We start from the raw sequence: 23651 nt of genomic DNA, 5'->3' as shown, positions 1-23651 counted from the left end.
GCCGTGCGGTTCTGGCGCTGCAGTCCGGAACCGCGGGGCTGCTACGGTCGCAGGGTCGAATCCTGCCTCGGGCATGGGTGTGTTTGATGTCCTTAGGTTAGTTAGGTTTAAGTAGTTCTAAGTTCTAGGGGACTTATGACCTAAGATGTTGAGTCCCATAGTGCTCAGAGCCATTTGAACCATTTTTGAAAGAATACAACCTACAGCAATATGACTAGATAGTATGAACTCTTGTTCGAAATCAGGAAGTATCAACACTGGGTCTGATGTTAGTATCTGTTTGAGCTTCTCGAATGCTTCAAACTTAACGCCTTTCTTTAACAATCTCGTTAATGGGTGTGCAATTTCCGCGAACCCCTTTACATATCCTCTGTAGTAATTACATAAACCGACATATTGCTGAACTTGTTTAGTGATCTGTAGTACTGGAAAACCACGCACAGCCGACGTTAGACGAGGATCCGTTCTTACTCCATCCTGACTAATAATATGCTCAAGATAAGTCACTTGCGTCTGAGCAAACTGACATTTATCGACATTAAGCGTAAGATTTTCCGCTCTTAGCCTACTAAATACTTCGTTCAGTCGTTCCACATGCTCTTCTATATTACGCGAAAAAGTAACAATATCGTCGAGGAATACCATAGCATACCATCTAACAGACGCTGGAAAGTAGCAGGAGCGTTTTTCAACCCAAATGACATTCTACGATACTGAAAGTGACCAAGGCTTGTTGTAAAGGCCGTCTTCGTTCTATCCTCGGGACTGATTAACATATCGATCACCGAGCTGAGCGCTACGCAGCGACCCAGTACACATCTAACTGCAAGTCTAACTGCGAGTGCCTTGTTGCTATCAAAGCTGGCGTATTTAAAGGAAGCACGAGCGACGTACTGACGCCATGCTCGTTTGTAATGAACACATTCGTTCCACTTATACTGCTGATTCATCTGTCGTACTCGTCCCTTAGGTGTTCTTGCGACAGAGTTACGTGTTGTTACGGCAGACTTACGCGAAGTTGTGAAATGCAATACAGCTGACGCTATACCTCTGTCTTGCACTCTACGAAAGTCTCCATCTAACACAAACCGCGTGCTAAGCAATTCTCTCTCTCCTGTTGTGTGTACCCAGGCCATTGTCCCTGCGTGACGACACATCCCGATGTATGTGCAATCCTCCTGCCTCTGGATCTCGGCATAGGCAACGAAACTTTGACAATATTCCACGTTTCCAACTCTTTACTATTCCACGACACTACAGTATAACATTCGAAGAACTTTCTCATGCCGTCGGCAGTGGAGTGAGAGTCATGGCTCGCACATGCCATTGGAGTGTCTGCGCTCTGCAAATAGATCTTTGTTCCCATCCAGTCGCATCTGCGACAGTGCCTAGGTGAGCACGTATTTCGAGAGGAATTTCTCAGGTACCAAGTATGTAAGGGATGTCGCTGCTTCATGTTTGTGGGGCCCAAACAGGCAGCTGCACGTCACTTCACGTGGGGTGCCAGTGCATCCCAACTTCTGGGAACGTGTGAGGTATCTTCCTGTGCGACCCAGTGGACAGGGGATGGCGGACAGTGCCTGCGTATGTTGTTACTTTGTGAACAGATGTGTAGGCTTCGCTATGCATTATTTGGACAGTTTACGAGTTGATCTCGTGTCCACACATCAGTGTACTGCAATATCTAGGAGGAGTTTGCATGTCTGTACTGAAATTATTTCGGTAATTTAAGAGTTGTTTGCATGTCTCCAGAGCATTATTTAGGAGTAATTTATAAGTCTGCGGCATTACCCCAAGCATGTCGGAGCGTGTTTTGTATCACTGTGATAAATATACTATCTCAAATCCATCAATAAATAAATTCTTCCAAAATTAATAAAGTACACTCCTTCTTCTCTCCAGCAGCTCAGCACAGGCTGAGTCTTTTCCCTTTCTGACAGTCATCTTTGGTTGGTTGGTTATGTCACGGAATGGACGACAGCATCCTCTGCTGGTGGTACTGTGTTCTAGGTCAGTTGGATCTGGACCAAATGGCGGTAGTGTCTCAAATTGTTTAAATAAAGACTGGTGCATGGTTTCGACAGTTGACGATTAGCAAGCATGTTTGAAGAGTCTTTTAGACATAAATGTGTTGCATTATTTACTGGTGGTTTGGAGGTCTGTAGGCTGTGTGGCGTGTCCCCAGGCATGTCAGAGCGTGTGTTCTGTATCACTGTGATAAATATACTATCTTTCAATGTCCATCCCTAAATAAATTGTTCCAAAATAAATAAAGTACACTCCTTTCTTTCTCCAGCAGCCGAGGACAGCCTGAGTTATTTTCCCGCCAATCCCTAGGAAGAGGTGGTGGGCGGATGACTTAGGTTACTGGAAGTAGCCCAATTGCCCTTTCTTCCTGCCAAAATGGGCCATCTTGAATTATGTCATGCACTGTTGCCAAGTCTACAGGCCACCGTCTTGGATGACGTCATTGTCCCATCTTGGATACATCTGGCAACAATGGAGAGTGGGGTGATGCCCGCCTTGTTCTACTACTGATGCCAACTGAGTAATTGATTGGCGCATGTGTTGTTCAACAGACAGCAGTCGTCACTCTCACTGGAATAAATGTGTGTGTGTGTGTGTGTGTGTGTGTGTGTGTGTGTGTGTGTGTGTGTGTGTGTGTGTGTGTTGTGTGTGTTTTTGTGTTCATGCACAATCTGAATCAATACTATTAACATTAGAGAGAGAAAGAACAATAAATATTGCATCAAATATAACTGTAAAGTATTTGAATGCAGTGGCTGGTTAGTTACTACAAACTGAATCTTTACCCAACCCATGTCCTCCATATTACGTTAAGTAAGATGTATTAACACCATAATATCGTTAGGAGAGACAATGCGCTCATGTTGTCGCAGCTCACGACAAGTGCAGCTATTAGCAGTGTCCAATGCTGCTGCAATTTGTTTATGTTGGCTGAGTTTATACAGCGCAGCAGACGCTTTGTGATAAACAGAAAGAAATCACCTTAACTCTGAATGCAGCGAGCAGATAAAAAATGGTTGAAATGTATCTGAACACTATGGGACCTAACATCTGAGGTCATCGGTCCCTTCGAACTTAGAACCACTTAAAACTAAGTAACCCAAGGACATCATACACATTAATGCCTGAGGCAGGATTCGAACCTGTGACCGTAGTGGTCGCGTGGTTCCAGACTGAAGCGCCTAGAACTGCTCGGACACGCTGGCCGGCAGTGAGCGGATATCACTGCCTACATGTTCTAATGGTAACCAATGTGAAACTCTACTCACAGGTGCCATGGAGCAATTAGTACAGGTATCATGTCATTAGTCATCAGAATATTAACCAGTGATGAAATGTCCACTCTATTTGAATCCCAAGAAAATAGGAATCTTCACACAAAGTAATGTGAGTAATATCAAAATTTATCCAACACACGAAAATTAACTGCAAGAGCTTCCATGCACCCAGTAGTAGCACACAAGTAGTATGAAGTGAAAATATAAACAGCAGGGTTCTGATGCATGACAACAGATTCTTGCCGTAGGCCATATTGGAAACGCAAAAAGCAGAGAGCTCTCCATTCTTTTGTCTGACAGTCTGTTTCCTTTCATGCATTTCTATCACTCGCAGATTCTTATTTAAGGACTTGTGGACATCAAGTTCTTCAGCAGAATGAGCTCTATGTTATTGTGCTAATCACAGTATGAAAAAAATGCAACAAGGACGAGTTCCTCTAGAGCAGCGAAGATATTTGCACATGTCTGTATTCAGCAATGACTGCCAGCTGCCAAAACACTTTACAGAATTCATGTGGTGGGCAACACAACTGTGAGTGCACTTCAGACTTCACTCAGTAAGTTGTCAGGAGACGGACGGAAACGTCAAATTAAAATCGTTTTCCTAGTCATATTCAATCCAAAATGAGGTGTTATTAAGGTAGTTGAGTGTTCTAGCAATTACACTTTGATAATTCCCATATGAGTATTCCGATACCCAAAAGAACCCGTTATTGTGAAACCATCAGGAACTACATTAATATCAAATCGCAAGAATTCGAGACAATATGTGGACTCTTCCTTCTGCTAGGTAACCTCTTACTGTAAATTAGGATTCCTGCTGTCCTAGGCGTAATGCAAATGGAACTTCACATTCACGAGGCACTTTCCACTATTCTTGAAAAACATCAGCAACTTGTAATCACTGTGAGTAACAACTGTGTGATGATAATGGTACAGGTTTCCAGTTGATTTGATGGTGTTACGCTGTCAGACTGGTGACAGTAACGTAATGGTGGCGTACATAATACAGCGCTGACTAACTGGTAGAGATAGTATGGTGGCGTCGTCGCTTCTCTTTATTTGGCATCCTCTTGCGTAATCTGATATAACGCACATAGTACTGCTAATGATACAATATGACTACAGAGATCATTGTTCAGATATTACACTAATTCTGCAGTGATAGCTTGACAAATATTACCATCAGCTATGCAGCTGAAATGACTCACTACCCAGGTACTCTATGCTGCACTTGGTTAAGTAAATCAGCTCTCTGCAATCCTGCTTGTACTGTTCGTAAATACTTGTATACTGACCATTCGTTATTTCACAAAATAGGCTACAATCTGATTCGCATGTATGTGACAAGGGTTAGCGCCATCACAAAGCAATGACTAAGGAATGGATGCTGTTGGAGTACCATTACATTGATAGCAAGACAAATGTTCGCATAACACCTGTATTGCCTCAAAAAACAATTGCATCTAAAACATCGAAGGACAGACGTTCATAACATATGTCCAATTTTTATTAAGTACATACAGCTGGGTTCCACCCATTTTCGTTTCGTTTGTCGGTCCTTATAGGACCCCATTGTTGACACTTCCTTGAAAATGAGCTTCTAGCATTGTTTGGCTACAAGAATGAGTATGTTCGTCCAGCGTAATGGGGCTCCTGCACATTCGTCAGATGAAACAGCATCCAAACCTAACATTTCCTGGATAATGGATCAGTAGATATGGGCACTTTTCTTGGCACCCAAGGTCCCCAGAACTTATCCCTTTGAATTTTTGCCAATGGGGATGGTTGAAAGGCTAAGTCTACAAAAGTAAGTCCAAGGGCCGATTTGATCGTTCGGATTATGAGTAGTGCAGCCCTCATAAAAGAACAGAAAGACGACCTCAGAAGAGCTACCTGTGGTGTTATCAAGAGAAGTCAAAAGCGCACTGTAGTTGGTGGGGGAATTTTTGACAATCAACTTTGAACGCCATCACTTGGGTTTGTTTTGAGTCTGTTAGGGTTACGTACTAACAGCTGTATTACTGTACTCAATAAAAGGTGAACACATTTATATGGAATTTTTTATGCAATTCGTCTATACTACCATCTACTAGAATATCTAATATTCCTCCTGAAACACCCAGTATATGCATATATGTGTGGTGTCTGTTCTTTCAGACATGTACAAAAGAAAAGAAACCCCAAATATGGGTTAGATCGTGGTCAGGCACAAACTTTCGTCTGCCCCTGTAGCTGGTTTTTTAACGCCCTGTGACAGCCTAGACAGCTGTCCTTCGATATTTAATTGATTAACAAGGCTGAATGTTTCGATTCGTAGTATCTGTTCTTTCAGATGTGTCCGAAAGAACAGGCACCACAAAGTGTTATTCGGAAAATATTTGGCAACTCAGCGATAGTGACGGACTGGAGTTGCATTAACCTACTTTTTTCACTAGATATAGTTGTAATTTTCTGAACAATTCAAGTTTAATAAATGACAGCGATTTGGAAAATTTACGTTCGCGAGATGATAACTTCATGCGTTAATTACAGTGTCTGTCATCATATGACTCATTGACAGATAATGAGGATACTCCGGCCCTTGCTACCCACATCTTTGAGATGAAGCTATAGTCATTTCCACGATCACTCAGAGAAGAAACCAGCTGCTATCCTTCCTGGCAGTATAACTGAAACTTGGCAACAATGCAGATATGTTTGGCACGTCTGTGACCAACGAGTTACTTCCTTGATGGCACCGAACTATCCTGCTAAATTCACTTGATATTGTCGTATGATTTCAATTGAATAATGTGAATGATTTGTCTTGAGATGTGATATAAGTATATTAGTTAATACTTTTGGGTCCACGAAAGTCGTTCCACCCAGGAAATACAACTACTCACGTCTCTTATGTTGCAATTTATCTGTCATAGTGACTACTGGGGCAATAAGTAAGACAAGGAAACTGCACCTCTTCGCTAGCTCCGTGGTAAAGTGCTTGCCTGTCTGTTGCAAGTTGCTTTGTTCGTCTATTGAGAGTCGGTGAATGCCAGATTTTTATTCTTTTGTAGCAGAGTTACAAGCAGGCAGACAGAAATACAACAGGGGAATCGTAAAACAACACTCGAGCAAAATTCGTCTTGCTCCTTTTGGTACACCTTAGTGTCACAGCAAAACCGTTTTGGTACTGCAAAATTCATAATGCCATTTTTGTTTTCTGCCGACATATTTTTTGTTGTTGTGAATTCATAATTTTGTCTATGAACTGCCACACTTTTAATACTTGAGTGCTATTTAGATGAAGTAAATACAGACCACTTAAAAGTCAAAAGTTGGTAATATACTACTAATTCGTGACCAAATAGGCACAATCGTCTTACAGACACTTGATGGCTTATTAAAATAGACTTTCGTCGTGATGTTTCTGTAGTAAGTTTAATTTGATTTCTATTAGTACAGTAAATATTTAAATTGCGTTTTCTATTAGTTTATTGAACACGTCAGTAATCATCAAAGAGAAATTTATCAGCGACAGTATATTCTTTCACAATATCTAAAACCATCTGATAATTCTAAAGTAATTTACAAATTCTACGCCTGTAGAAACCTACTGGTCCTAACGATGTTATTAAACCAGTGTAGTTTGAAGAGCTTTTTCGTCCAGAAATGGATTGCCTTGACGGTTGATCGATCAAATGCGGGAGAGGTAAAATTTTACGACTATGCGATCAGAGGAACAAGTGCCTGAGAGGTGACTTCCCTATCAATCCAAGTGCCTGAGTGATGACTTCCCTATCAATCTCCTTTAATAGGGAACGCTCACAGCCAGAAGGTTCAGTGTGGTGCAAACGTGTGAAGCAGGCAGACAATCATGCCATGGAGAAACACTTGTGCTTCCTGCAGACAACTGAGCAAGTTTGAAAGGGTGCAAGTGTATCCTTCCGAGTGGTGGGAAGGTCCTTTCAGAGAATTGTCACACAAGTTGGACATGCTGTATGAGTTATGCAATGAGGTGGGTATTGGTGGTAACGTGAACATTCTCACACTAGTAGGTGAAGTTCAGGATGATCGTGCTGCACAGACACCTGCGACGATCATCGTACTGGTAAGGCAGCTGTGTCAGGTGGTACAGCTACCACAACACAGATAAGAGGACTTGTGAGCCCAGACACATCAATTCGAACTGTTGCAAACCATTTATTAGCACCGGGATTACAGGCATGCACACCCCTAGTCCATCTTCCTCTTACATCATATCATCCATCGATGTGCACAACTGATGCTGTCAGAGGGTCACTCGGAAGATGGTCAATGATGAAAGCAGATTCTGCCTGTATGCAAGTGATGGTCATGTCTGCATACAGTGTAGATCTGGTGAGTGCTGTCTTGTAGAGTGCATTCATCCATGACACTCTGGCCCCACCACAGGCCTTATGGGGTGCAAGAAGCTACAACTCTCAGTCAACTTTGGTGTTTGTGGAGGGGACACTAACCACTGCTTGGTACATCCAGAATGTGTTTGATCTGTTCTTTTGCCATTCTTTGCAACAGGAAGGTGATGAGTTGTTCCAACAGTATAATGTTTGCCCACACACTACCAGTGAAACTCCACATGCTCTGCTAGATGTGCAACTTCCCTGGCCAGCCTGATCTCCGGACTTATCTCCAATCAGACACATGTGGGATATGATGGGACAATAAGTGACACGTGCAATTCTTCAACGAACAACTCTTACAGAACTGTGTGAACAGGTCAAGAGGTATGGCATAAATGTATCCCACGACTGTATTCACCATTTGTATGATCATCTGGATGGCAGACAACATCTGCATTGCCACCTGTGGATACTACATCACCTATTAATGCGGGTGTTTCATCATGTGTAAATACCTAGTACCTCAGAACGGCATGTGTTATTGATATGTAAATATAATCATTTCATGTACTCCATATGCACTGTTGCAACAATAAATCTTAAGAGTACTTTTTCTGGCATTGCATTATTAATGGCAAGAGGATGTTTTATTACTGGTTTACAAAGTTTACTATTATTAAATGGTTTCTTCCATTTATCTGCAACCATGATTTATTTATGGGTATAGGACAATTGTCATAAATCATACTTTGACTATCCAAAACATTTGACCAATTGCGTAATAGCATGTTGGTTTACCTTTGTAACACAATATGGCAGCGACTCTGCAAGGCATTGATTCAACAATCATTGGCAATTTTCTGGAGATATGTTGGCACTGGATATTCATGCATAGGTCACGCATTTCCTACAAATTATGGGCTAGTGGTTTGTGAGCATGGAGAATCCTAGATGTGTACTATTGAGTTGAGGTCAAGCATATTTGGTGCCCACGGCATCAGTGAGAGTTCAGTATCATGCCCTTCAAACCATTGTAGCAACAATCTGGCCTTGTGACATGGACAGCTATCCTGTTAAAAGACACTGTCAGTTTTGGGGAAGACATCTACATCTACATAGGTATTCTGCAAGGCACCTAACAGTGCATGATGGAGGGTAACAGACCACTACTAGTCATGTCCTTCCCTGTTACACTCGCAAATATAGTGAAGGAAAACTGACTGTCTAAAAGCCTCTGCACCAGCCCTAATTTCTATCATGTTATTTTTGTGGTCCTTACGCAAAATGTAGTTCGGCAGCAGTAGAATCATCCTGCATTGGGCCTCAAATGCTGTTTCTCTAATTTTCTGCAATAGTGCCTCACAAAAAAGAGCATTATCTTCCCAGTAGAGACTCCACTTTGAGTTCAGAAGCATCTCCGTAAAACTTAAGTGTTGATCAAACATCAAATGTGAAGAAATGCAGGTGGTCTGTCATAATGTTCACACACTCCATAGCTATCACTGTGACTTTGATTACTACCACTGGTCCCATGTATGCCCAGGTTATTGTCTCTCTTAGCATAATACTGCCACTACTGTCCTCTGTGCATAGCAGAGTGCACATTTCAAGCAGCTGTTTGCTTTGATGACTGGCCACAACCACCCACATGTTGTAGCAAGAAACATGATTCATGCAATCAAGTAACATGTTTCCTTTGATCCACACTCTAATTTTAATGCTTTCTTGCCTACTGAAATCGTAATCAGCTATCTCGTTGGTTAACAGGACAGAGTGCAAGTGTCTAAAACACACACTGCACTAAACAATCCTAACGGTGGGCTCACGTATCCAACGACCCATGCAGATGCCAATGTAACACCATGACTGAAATGGGGAGGTGACCATCAGCACTGGATGTTAACACAGTGGCAGAGTGTTGCATGGTCTGATGAATCCCAGTACCTTCTTCATCATGCTGATGGGAGGTGTGAATCCATCATCTGCGAGGTGAACAGAAACAGCTTGGAGCAGCAAGCCACAGCAGACTGGCAGTAGAAGCAGTTGCAGCCATGGACAGTGCTGTGGAGTTCCAGTAACTGGACCAGAGCTGGCAGCATTTGATGGACAAACTCTGTTTTGTGTGTGTGTAAAGAAAATTGTCAACACGGAGAAAAGTGATAAGCCTGTAATAAGTGAAACAAAGGAGGGTGTAGATTTTCATGATTCCACACTTGCAGATGATAGTATGAGAGGAAATATTAGTTTTGATGTGTCTCAAATTAATGATAGTGGTTATCCAAATTCAGTCTCAGATACTTATGGGTGAATCAATGAGCAATGGTGAAAGCTAATGTTAAGTTGGCACCAGGTCTTATGAAGAAAATAAGAAGGGAGTCAGATTATGAAGTTGATGAGAAAAAATATATGTATTCTTATTCAAGAAAGAAGTAGGGAACAGACACCTGGCCCTAATGTTAAAATTAGTACCATTTACTGTTACTGAAGCAACAATAGAGCCAGCATTGGGAGGCTGGTGAGCAGAAAGTTAGCATTGCAACCATGTTCCAAAACATTATGAAATGGGTGGTTGGTTTTAGCAGTAGTATTATGAATGAAGTAAGATCTGAAATAAATGGATATTAAAATACATGCATCAAAAAAAGTTTTGCATCACCCCAGTTCTCAGAACTCATGAAGATAGACGTTGACTGTGGATATTGTATCACAGACACAGTCCCTTTGACTGTTCAGAGATGTCACTAAACCCTCCCAAAGATGTAAACAACCACGCATGAGCAGAGCCTATTAGATGGAGGGGGTCCGACAGCCAATCAGTTACAGTCATTCCACCAGGAAGGAGGTAAAGGGCTACTGCTTTCTGCAGTTCAACCATGCCTAGACGATCAATACGGCAGTTTGATGGCGCCCACATTGTTACTTTGTGTTAGGAAGGGCTCTCACAAAGGTAAGTGTCCAGGCATCTCGGAGTGAACCAAAGCGATGTTGTTCGGACATGAAGGAGATACAGAGAGGCAGGAACTGTCCATGACATGCCTTGCTCAGGTCACCCAAGGGCTACTACTGCAATGGATGACCACTACCTACGGATTATGGCTCGGAGGAACCCTGACAGCAATGCGACCATGCTGAATAATGCTTTTTGTGAACCCACAGGGCGTCGTGTTACAACTCAAACTGTGCGCAGTAGGCTGCATGATGTGCAGCTTCACTCCCGACATCCATGACGAGGTCCATCTTTGCAACCACGACACCATGCAGCGTGTACAGATGGGCCCAACAACACCCCAAATAGACCACTCAGGATTGGCATCACATTCTCTTCGTCGATGAGTGTCGCATATGCCTTCAACCAGACAATCGTCGGAGACGTGTTTGGAGGCAACCCAGTCAGGTTGAACGTCTTAGACACACTGTCCAGGAAGTGCAGTAAGATGGAGGTTCCCTGATGTTTTGGGGTTGCATTATGTGGGGCTGACATACACAACTGGTGGTCATAGAAGGTGCCGTAACAGCTGTATGATATGTGAATGCCATCCTCCGACCGATAGTGCAACCATATCGGCAGCATATCGGTAAGGCATTCATATTCATGGATGACAATTCACACCCCCATCTTGTGAATGACTTTGCTCGACTAGGGTGGCCAGCATGTTCTCCAGACATGAACCCTATTGAACACGTCTGGGATGCACTGAAAAGGGCTGTTTATGAATGATCTATGTCAATCTGGCCCAACAGTGCCTTGATGAGCTTGTGTACAGTATGCCACTACAAACACAGACACGGATCAATGCAAGAGGCCTTGCTACTGGGTATTAGAGGTACTGGTGTGTAGAGCAGTCTGGACCACCACCTCTGAAAGTATCACTGTATGGTGGTACAACATGTAATGTGTGGTTTCCATGAGCAATAAAATGGGTGGAAATGATGTTTATGTTGATCTCTCTTCCAATTTTCTGTACAGGTTCCAGAACTCTCGGAATCAAGGTGATGCAATACTTTTTTGATGTGTGTAAGTGCACTGGGTACTGATCTAATATGAATACAAAAATAATTGAACTTGTGTCTGATGTGGATAGTAAAATAAGTGGATTAGTTTTTGAAATTGATCTGGGGTTTGTAAAACAGCCAGAACAGTCTGAATATAAATTGAAAAATTTTAAAGAGGACGAAACTTCCTGGCAGATTAAAACTGTGTGCCCGACTGAGACTCGAACTAGGGACCTTTGCCTTTCGCGGGCAAGTGCTCTACCATGGTAGAGTTTTAATCTGCCAGGAAGTTTCATATCAGCGCACACTCCGCTGCAGAGTGAAAATCTCATTCTGGAAACATCCCCCAAGGCTGTGGCTAAGCCATGTCTCCGCTATATCCTTTCTTTCAGGAGTGCTAGTTCTGCAAGGTTCACAGAAGAGCTTCTGTAAAGTTTGGAAGGTAGGAGACGAGATACTGGCAGAAGTAAAGCTGTGAGTACCGGGCGTAAGTCGTGCTTCGGTAGCTCAGATGGTAGAGCACTTGCCCGCGAAAGGCAAAGGTCCCGAGTTCGAGTCTCGGTCGGGCACACAGTTTTAATCTGCCAGGAAGTTTCATATCAGCGCACACTCCGCTGCAGAGTGAAAATCTCATTCTGGAAACATCCCCCAAGGCTGTGGCTAAGCCATGTCTCCGCTATATCCTTTCTTTCAGGAGTGCTAGTTCTGCAAGGTTCACAGAAGAGCTTCTGTAAAGTTTGGAAGGTAGGAGACGAGATACTGGCAGAAGTAAAGCTGTGAGTACCGGGCGTAAGTCGTGCTTCGGTAGCTCAGATGGTAGAGCACTTGCCCGCGAAAGGCAAAGGTCCCGAGTTCGAGTCTCGGTCGGGCACACAGTTTTAATCTGCCAGGAAGTTTCATATCAGCGCACACTCCGCTGCAGAGTGAAAATCTCATTCTGGAAACATCCCCCAAGGCTGTGGCTAAGCCATGTCTCCGCTATATCCTTTCTTTCAGGAGTGCTAGTTCTGCAAGGTTCACAGAAGAGCTTCTGTAAAGTTTGGAAGGTAGGAGACGAGATACTGGCAGAAGTAAAGCTGTGAGTACCGGGCGTAAGTCGTGCTTCGGTAGCTCAGATGGTAGAGCACTTGCCCGCGAAAGGCAAAGGTCCCGAGTTCGAGTCTCGGTCGGGCACACAGTTTTAATCTGCCAGGAAGTTTCATATCAGCGCACACTCCGCTGCAGAGTGAAAATCTCATTCTTTTAAAGAGGACATTCACAGAGAAATGGATCACAGAATTTCAGGCTTAAGTGATTCTGCAAAAAATGAGATATCACAGCTTAATCAAAGTTTGAAAGGACAAATTTGCCCTGCAAAACAAGAATGATATTGTAACAGTAAAAGGTGAGCTAACTACCCAGCGAGTTGCTCAAGGTAGTAAACAGCTAGGTGAACAGTTAAGTGCTGGCTTGAATAAAGTACAGGCCCGAGTAGATCATGCTGAAAACAGTGTAATGAGGATCACAAAATTCTGGCTGATAAAATTAAGGAGGAATGAGACAAATGCAGACTGCTTGGCGGGGGGGCGGCAGTGTGTGCAAGAATAACTGATTTAGAAACTAACTTGTCAGAATGTAGTAAAGCAGTAGGTGGTAACCTACAAGAGCATGACACAAGACTCACAGATAATTACTAACAGCACTGGTCATGTAATAATAAGTAGTGTTGCAGAATCATCATCACAGTATCAGTATAAAGATGGCTGCCCCACTTGCGACTTGCACCAGGGAAGAACAGAATTCTGTTATTCCATTTTTGCGTGGTGAAGGTGTGAAACCTATTGAAATTCATCGACGAATGAAGGTTCAGCATGGTGATGCATGTTTGTCACAGCAGCAAGTCTACGAATGGAGTAGGAAGTTCGCAAATGGTGTGACTTCAGTGGAAGAAGCTCCTCGTCCAGGTCTGGCACTACGAGTTCGTCACTCCACAGAACATTGCAGCAGTTGAAGGCATAGTGAAGGAAAACCGCCAAGTGACACTGCAGTAGTCATGGGTCAGCATACCACATTGTGCATGATGTGCTCCAGTTTCACAAAGTGTCTGCAAGATGGGTGCCACGGCAGCTGACTCCTGAAATGAGATAACGACGTGTTGATGTCTGTGAAGAAATTCTTCGGCACTTTGAACGAGAAGGTGATGACTTCCTTGCAAGAATCATTACTGGGGACAAAACCTGGGTTCACTTCCACCAACTGGAAACGAATAGAGCAAGCAAGGAATGGCGCCATTCCTCATCACGAAAACCAAAGAAGTTTCGAACAGAACCATCAGCAGGAAACGTTATGTTGACTCTCTTTTGTGACGAAAAAGGCATCATTTTGGAGCATTACATGCCCAGAGGGACCACTGTCATCAGTGCATCATAAACAGATCTCCTAAAAAATCATCTGCGGCCTGCAATCAAATCAAAGCGACATGGATTGCTGTCAGCAGGTGTCCCTTTGCAACATGACAGTGCAAGGCTCCTCACTGTCGGTACAACAGTTACAACAATCACAGACCTGCATGTTGAGTGTCTTCCTCATCCACCAGACTCACCGGACCTTGCCCCCAAGTGATTTCCATATGTTCGGACTACTCAAAGACGCAATTGGAGGAATGAAGTTCTGTTCTGATGAAGAGGTACACCACACGGTGCACGAGTGGTTGTGCGGACTACCAAAAGAATTTTTTTCTAAAGGAACTTATGCACTTTGTAAGTGCTGGAGGACTTGCATTGAGCGTGGGGGAGATTATGTTGAAAAGCGATACAGCTTTGTACCACTTCTGCACAATAAATAATATTTAAAAAAATATTTAAGGTTTTCATTTGACTCACCCTCGTAGTTAAAAGCAGGTAAGTCATCCAAATTTTCCAAAATTAGTAGAATATTACAGATTGCATCTAGGTGTGCTGTTTAGACAAAGAAAAAACGGTAGGTAGGACTAGCAAACTTTGCTTTCCAAAGCAACAATTCGATTTAGTAACAGACCATATACATCAACAATATGGTCATTATGGGATCAGAAAATTTTAAACAATATGTGGAGAAGAATTTAAAAGTGTTTAGAATCCTGTGATAAATGTCAAAAGGTGAGAGCTAACAACAGAATAGTGCAGGGACAGATGTATCTAGCAGAACCTCAGAATAGACTAGATTTAGGGAAGGTCGTCTTGCCTTGCTTGTTGCCTGCTTCAATGGGGGGTTGTGAGTACGTATTTGTACTAGTCGATGGATTCACTAAGTATGTTAGATTGTACCCCATTAAAAAGGCAAATTACAGAATAAAGGATAGTAAACTGGAAAAGGGTATTTTGTGAGCATTAGTGTACCAAAGGCAATAATGTCAGATAATGGGCCACAATTGTATCTAAAAAGTTTGAAGAGTGTCTGAGAAATAGAAATATTGAACATATAAAGATTTCTGCGTATTTCCCACATGGTAATATGAGTGAAGGAATAATTAAAGAACTGAATTGATTTCGCAGGACATATTGTCGTAAGAAAGTTAGCTCGGGCTAACTATATTTGATATTGTGAAGAGGTGATTAATCACATGAAGCCACTGGATTTGCGCCTGTAAAATTGACGTGTGGTATTAGATCTAATAATTTATTATTCGAGCTAGTGGGATTCCCTGAACTAACAGAAGTGCCTATGGAGCAGAAAAAGAAAATAGCAAAGGTAAATATTCGGAAGGAGCCTCCTGAGGAGGGGGGGGGGGGGGGGGGGGAGGATGAGAAGAAGACATGATGCTAGGGACTCTCCCACAAGTTTTCAGACGGTAGACTTGCTAATCATTAAAACTAAGGAAACGTGAAAAAAGGTGTCTGCAGAAACCAAGAAATTCACAGATGAATATGTGGGTCCTTTTAGAATAGTGGACAAGCCTCATGCGAATGCCTATAGGCTAGTGTGTACGACATACAAACTGTTAGGACTACGCAATATTATTGACCTAAAGAAGTATATACAGAAAGATGATGGGGACAGTAGTAACTAACTGGCCACCGGGGACGCATATTCTTTGCGATGTCAGGTATTTGATGAACACCAGGTATCCCGTGTTGTTAGCAATATTATTTCCTTTTTGTTTTCATATTGACAATCTCCCTCTTCTTCGTTCAGAACTTTTGCTATCATCTGTTCTTTCTTCACTATGTGTGTGTATAGTGTTTTGTAAGAGATACAAGTTATTGACAAACTATTTTTGAACAAATTTCAGTACTAAATACTGTAATAACATACCAAATAGTGCATGAGGAATGAGAGAGGAAAATATATGAAAGTTTTAAAGAATCAGATAATGTAAAATGTTAGTGAGATGAAATGTACTAAAGATTTTCTAAAGTTGACAGATGTGTTTTCTGGTATTTGAGAGTTAATTTGGAAATATTTACGATCAGAGGCAAAGAATTTGCACAGTAAAGAGAGATGTTTTCAGCAGTAACTTGCTTGAGCAAAATTGAGTGTGATGTGCCTTCTAATGAGTTGGGTAAAGATAGGTATAGTTAGTGTACCATTTACTTTTGATTAGTAATTGTTAGTTCACTTTATACTGAAATATTTTTTCTGAAGAGGAATTTATAATGAATAGTACCTCAGTGGAGTAATGTTGCAACTGGATATGTAAAGTCAATGAAATCCAGAAAATTGTCTTTGTAAATGTACCGATAATGACAAGAAACAAATAGTGTATGTTTTTGGAAGAAATATATATAACATTCTTCTTACGAGGAAGCAAACTAATGACTGTTTGGCTTTGAAATACTGTATTTTGCAGGGACACCCATTACGTAAACCAGTAAACTGGATATCAGAGTCACTTGTACTTCACAGATTAGAGGATGTTGACGTTTATAAAGTACCCAGGTATGGAATTGGTGCAAGAGTAAATGTCAAAAGAGGTCCCCATGCTGTTTCATTGAAAAGTAGGTGCTGAAATTATATAATTTTTATAGACACTCACCACAATGAAAAACTTTTTCTGAAAGATAGGAAATGGTTCCCCCTCTTGTGCTACTGTAGATCAGGTATTTTTAAAGATGACAACCCTAGTGCTTTTTGTGAGAAGTTTGTTAGAAAATGTACTTACTTACATATGTCCGAGTGAGGTTGATATTGTGAGAGGTAGCCAGAAGAAGTGCTCAGTATGAAAGTTATTAGTAATTAATTTTGTGGAAAGGACTCATATTTTGTTTTCATTAAATTTTATTTAGTTTTGGAATTATGAGATTTCTAGTCTAAATTACTTGTGGTAATCTGATTCAATGACATTAGAGTATAGAAGTGCTTGAGATGATCTGATTGGCTGCTTATGTGCTAGCCAATAAGAATCTGGCATTTCCCAAATGTTTGAGTAGGGCTTTGTGGCTCAGCTTCATGAGAGGAGAGAGTTGCTCAGGAGCCATCTTCTGTAAACACCTATGCGCATTTGATCAGTTCTCATGTTGCTAACAAAAAGGGACTACAGTACTGAGTATTTCATGAAAGTTTGAGCTTTGTGAATGGTTTATTTTAGGAGATATTCACATGTGAACATTTCATGTCGTACATAAACTCCGTGTGGCATGTTTCTTGTAGATTACGAGACATTATGGCTAACACTTCTTTACATGAAGCACGCTAAATGACTGAATGTGTTAACTCACAAGTAGTCTTGGGCCTGTGACTGTTTATTACATTAAAAATATTTTCTGACTGCTTTCGGGCATGAACTTGTAACAGGGACAGCCAGTAACACTGCATAATTGATGTTGGGATATTAAATACGGATTTTATAACCACTTTCTGTGTCTTAAAGACAATAAACAAAATTAAAGAAAATGTTAAGACCTTTTTTTTTCAAATGAGTCATGCAAGAATCCCAAAACTTTCAGTTACTGCCCATGTACTGGAGTTGCATGGCCTTTGCGGGGTAGGTACTTAGCCAAATTTTTGTGAATGCTGCTTTTGTTGGCAAATCATTATCTACCATCGAAAAGTTAAGTGGCAGAAAATCTGAAAGCTATCCAGATAGATAGACTGATTGTTTAAAAGGGTAGCGAGAGACCAACTCGCACCACTGCAGTGCTCTTTACTGCTTGCCTAATGCTGTTACCTGTGCCAAGGTACGGTGTTCCAGTCACTATGAAATACTTAACTGAATTTATTTTTGTTATTTGTCATAGTAACTGTGCTGCATCAAGTTAAGTAAAACACTGCATGAAATTTTAAAGCATTTGCAGAGATAAAACACACTGCATAAACTTTGCATATGATCGATTTTAGCACATGTATTCCTGTGTATTTAAGACCAGATATCAACTGAAAACTGAGGGGGCAGAATGATGTCTCATTTCATTCTCGAGTTAGTGGTTTTTATATCCAGTGGATGGTCATGCATGCCATGCCAATTCCCATCCCCGCATATCGAAAACTATGTCCTCAGCCATTAAAATATGTCCTCAGCCATTAAAATATGTCCTCAGCACATAGGGAGCTGCAGAGCATGACAAGTTAATTTGTCCACAGCAGTCAAAGGACTAGTCTTGTGCAATAAAGAGGATTTATTCCTATTATTTGGAAGACGATCACATGGGAGATGTTACAGATAAGACTGTATAAGGAATTTATTTGTATGAATGACTGGTCTATAAAATCTCCACTGATAATTTATATAGAATATGTAACATACATGACAGTGAAACATATGGCATACACTTTGTGTAAATTATAAACATAGTAAGCATCAAGTGTGGAAAATACAGATTTACAGTGTACTTATATTTATTCAACATTCCTGTTTAATGTTTACACAAAGCAAACAACATCATCATCAACAACAGAAAAACTTCAGTATTTTAACAGTGAGTAACATCAATAATTAATCATTATTAGGTCATCCAGTAATTACAGTACAGATTTGACAATAAGCACACAGAGCAGCATGTAATCTGTACACAGCTAAAAATAAACAACAAAATTTTCTGTCTTCTTATCTAGTTGTATGTCAATAAGGTGATACAATGCTCTAAACATCAAATAGTAATGAGTGTAAGCAGTGTGGGGAGGGGAATACCTAAGCAAAAGCCACTCAAGATAGAGAGAATTTCGAGAGAACGAGTTCCTTAACAATAAAGCTTCAGAAGATGTAAAAATGTGGAATAACACACAAAAAACTTTTATACTGGTACTGTGAGCCATCATATACGGACACAGCTAAAAAAAAGTGGACAGTTTGTCACACAGAGTTTTGTGATTTATTCCTGATAACACAATTACTACTAAGAGATACTGGCAGAAGTAAAGCTGTGAGGACCGGGCGTGAGTTGTGCTTCGGTAGCTCAGATGTTAGAGCACTTGCCCACGAAAGGCAAAGGTCCCGAGTTCGAGTCTCGGTCGGGCACACAGTTTTAATCTGCCAGGAAGTTTCAATTGCTACTAAATGTGAAAAAAGGTTTTGTGAAAATACCAAAAAACACAAAAAACAATACTTTTAATCAAACTCACTGTGCTGTGATTGGGCAAAAGAAGCTGTTGTCATCTATACAATGCAATGTGTTTAATCAGGTACTACAAATTGATACTCGGAATTAGTTTTCTGTTTACACCTCCACTTATGCAGTTACTTAAACATCAGTATAAACGCAAATTTTAGAAAGCTTAACATGTACACTAGGAAATTAAGAAAAACCACACTATAGCTCACACACACACACACACACACACACACACACACACACACAAAGGGGAGAGGGAGAGAGGGGCGAGGGGGAGAGAGGGGGGAGGGGGAGAGAGGGGGGAGGGAAGGAGGGAGGGAGGGAGGGAGGGAGGGAGGGAAGGAGGGAGGGAGGGAGGGGGGGGGGAGAGAGAGAGAGAGAGAGAGAGAGAGAGAGAGAGAGAGAGAGAGAGAGAGAGAGAGAGAGAGAAGGGGGGGGGGGAGGGGGGCTATAATTTTGAGACCTTGGTTACAATATGATAGTTGTAGCATTTAAAAAATAATAAAAACTAGGTCAATGAGATTTTCCACCTTATAAGCTATGACAGAATTGCCTAGATATATACGGTTGCTGTGTTCTGTTGCTCGACATTCATTGACTCTTGGTCCAGGATGGCCAATGGATTAAGTCATCACATCACAATAGAAAGCTCTCCTCATCCGAAAACTCTTTAGTAAGTACATGCAGTAGGTTTGTAAAATGCCATGGAATATGTGCACTTCAATCTTTCTTAAAAATGTGTTGTTTAGAACACAACAATAAAACAAACAAACTGAATATAAAAAATCTAAAAAAATACATATATATATACATACATATTTAATAAGTGCCTAACATGGCAGTGATATATGTGGTCCATAAAAATACAAGGGACACCAAGTTATAAGCACAGTGTGTGTATTTTCTGTTTCCCAAAAACAAATGTAGTGGGACAAAATCTTGCTAAAGAAAAAAAGAACTTCCATCATTAGGCCAGATACATATTTTTTCAACCCATTTGTCAACAAGAGCTGGTGCAGAAGACATAATACTTGTGATTGGTACAGATAAAAAATACATGCAAATGTTATATTAATAAATTCACAAATTTTTCATGTTACAGTCCTATTAGGACAAACCAGCGCTCTTTTGGAGGAGCCTTTAAACATGTCATTTCTAAATCTCTCTTTGCTGTAAATGTTGTAACATATGCATTACATAATGCAATCTCATAAGCACTTCAGTAAACAAATTAATTTCAGAAACACTCCATAATTCATTCTCATAAATCTCTTCTGTAACTGCTACAATGTGGTGTTACGATGACTGTTAGAAAATTTTATATACCTTGACTTTGACATTACGCTTTAATGCACACATTACAAAAATATTTATTTCCGATCTAAAACCATAGGAGACAAATGTGATGACTTTTGTGATATTTATCTAATCTTTTCTTGTTTGTGTGAACCTAATTTGCACAACTAGAAGTGGGTAGGTGAAGGTATGAGGTGGTGGGATATATACTAGGTTTGTAAAAATAAGGCAGCCTTATGCCACAATGTAGACATGTTGGACCTTGTGCTCTGAAGCAATCGGTGAGTGCCACTGTACCTTACTATATTATTTATATTACAGAATCACAAAATATTTTTCCATGCGAAGCTCATATATGACATTAATAGTCAGTTTAAGTAGTTATATTACACAATTCATTTTCATAACTTTGTATGCATCCACTACAGCATAAAATGAACACTTTATGCACAATGCTATTTTCTTCTCTAACGATTACCTGACTGTGTGTGGTAGAAATGACTCTAAATTCATACAGGTTACATTACAGTATTTGTCACAAACATTCAATACAGTGGAATATACATTATGTTGAAATATAACATTTCTGACACAGAGTTGCTGTTTGTTTTGCAGTGTTGTAGTTGACAGCAACTATGAAAGGCTCACACGTTACTACTTACACTAAGAACAGTGAAACAGTAATTCACAAGGTTTGTGGCAAGGGAGGGAACAGGTAGAGGGCAGGTTCAGTGGTCAGTATATTATTCTCCATAATGAAGTTCCTTTCTTCAGCATTTCAATAGGAAATGTGTGAACATGAACTTGTGTATGCATGCACATGCACACACTTAAACTTATGAAAATTTGTGTTGTAGCAGTTACAGGTAAAGGGGAACAGTGGTCTGGCTAACTGAAACTAAACACAATGTGGAAGGTTTATGGAAAGTGAGAGAGAGGGAGATGGGTGGGAGTACACACAGTCTTGAATTTATGGACATAATGCTGTCAGTTATAAGACAAGTAGAAACTTATCTGAGTGAAATGACACAATTTCAGCGACTTTAATGGTCTCATACGGATTTGATTTTATGTATATAGACTGAAGCAGAATTTGTATAAGAAACTGCCACTGGGTGTCAGACTGGAGGCCCCATTTACATTTGATGATGAGCTGCTACTCCACAACATGATCCTAGGTAATTATGTTTGTGTGTAAGAGGGAATTTAAAGTAGACTGGGGTGGCAACGAGAATCTGGATCGGGGAGGGAGGCATGCTGGGGTAATCCATGCAGTTGTGTGAACCGTTGTATCAAGATGGCTTACTGGCTAATGCACCTGCCTATTAAACAGGTGACTCGAGTTAGATTCCCAGCCTTGGTACATATTTTCACTACTCACTTCAGTCTATATACACAAAAAACTTATTTGAGTGTTTCATTGATTAAGAAGCTTTGTAACTAGGCCCTGATTTCATTTTTGCAACTGCCTTCCTCTCTCTTTTAGAAACTACCCTGCAGAGAGTCCTTTCAAACAAATTTACAAATGTTTTCTGACAGCATTCAATTATTTTACTTGTAGGCAAATATAGCCCATTCAGTTGTCCTCGATCCATCAGGAAAATTATGACATCCATGTTTCACTTTGAAAATAATTGTCATAAATTTAGAAATATAGTGTCACTAATTTTCACAACAATGATCTGTGCAATTCAAATACATTCGTCCTATAATACTCCATGTTGTCCAACTTGCAATAATAATTGAATATACAGTTCTGTGACATTACACAGAAAATTAAAAATGCATAATAAAGTATGCAACATTACAGAGACCCTCCAAACAAGCTTTAATGGAACAGTTTTGAAATACTATCAGTCAAAATTATTACAACAAAACTTTCAGAATGGAGGAATAGATGCAAAGACATCTATGATGTATGTTTTCAATACCACATTATAAAATTATTGTTGCAACAAGGAACAAATTTCACACACACACACACACACACACACACACACACACACACACACACACACACACACACACACTTAACTAGTGCCTCAAAACATTAACTTTTAAAGTACATATTAAAATAAAAAATATTATCATTTTTGCTACTTCATTAGAACCCAGTAAATATATGGACAACTTTCAATAGTTACCCTAAAGATGGGGCTTGTGTTACCAGCTACACAACTTTATTTATTTGTTGCACTGGATTTTAACATTTAAGGAACTCTGTAACAAATGCTAATTAGTCATGCAGCGTAAACAAATAAAGATGGAATCTAGATTTACGCTGATAAAAAGGAGTGAAGAAATAAGAGTGGAGTTTAAATTCATAGGACTACATGAGTATGTTAAGCATGAATAAAGTAGACACAGGCATATGACTGTGGACAATTTCTGAGGATTTTGCAATCGATTAATGCTATACTGTCCACGAGTATGAACTTAACATTCCTTCTCAAAGGTTGTTAATATTACAGACATTTCATCAGCATAAATGACACACTGGTGGCATAATGAATGTAAAGTAAATTGTTTTTAGAATCTTGGCCACTCTTAGTGTCCAGCATTAAGAAACATATGCCTTCAAAAGACTGAGACTCAGTAGTCAGTTATGAATTTCCCCACTGGCCACATAGACAGGCTGCAATTTGTGTACTGTTTTTACACATATTTCACGCTTCATTTCTGTCTTTCTTAAGTGTCATTAGTTAAATATAACTGAAAAAAGTCCAGCATTTTTTTAAAGCTAATGGGTTAATGGTAAAACAAACAAAAAAGTAAGCACAGTGAGGCAACAGGGTTGAGGATGGGAGTAGTGAACTACCCAAAACTAGTTTGCTGTGATTGGAGTAACAGTTCTGACAAAGTATGTACAGAACGAATGTACAAATACAATAAAATTATGCCTCAGCAATATGAGCAATGAATGATTTAGGCCACAGAAAAACTAATATCAGAAAAATTATTATACACAGATAAATGTTATGGCAATGAAGAAAAATGAAATAAATAAGGATGTAAGAATGGGACTAAACAACATAAAATGTCATACTACCCAGTGAGCATGTTCTCACAGTCCATATATGCCTGCATACAAAGGAAGCTGGCCAGGATGCATAGTTTATTAGCAAAATCTGTATTTCAGAACCTGCTGCATGAGACTTAAGTAATCAGTATATCCCTAAAATCTCCATTAA

This window comes from Schistocerca gregaria, chromosome X (assembly GCF_023897955.1).
Source record: "Schistocerca gregaria isolate iqSchGreg1 chromosome X, iqSchGreg1.2, whole genome shotgun sequence".
Lineage (NCBI taxonomy): Eukaryota > Metazoa > Arthropoda > Insecta > Orthoptera > Acrididae > Schistocerca > Schistocerca gregaria.
The sequence above is the reverse complement of the archived record's forward strand: the minus strand, read 5'-3'. Positions refer to the sequence as shown.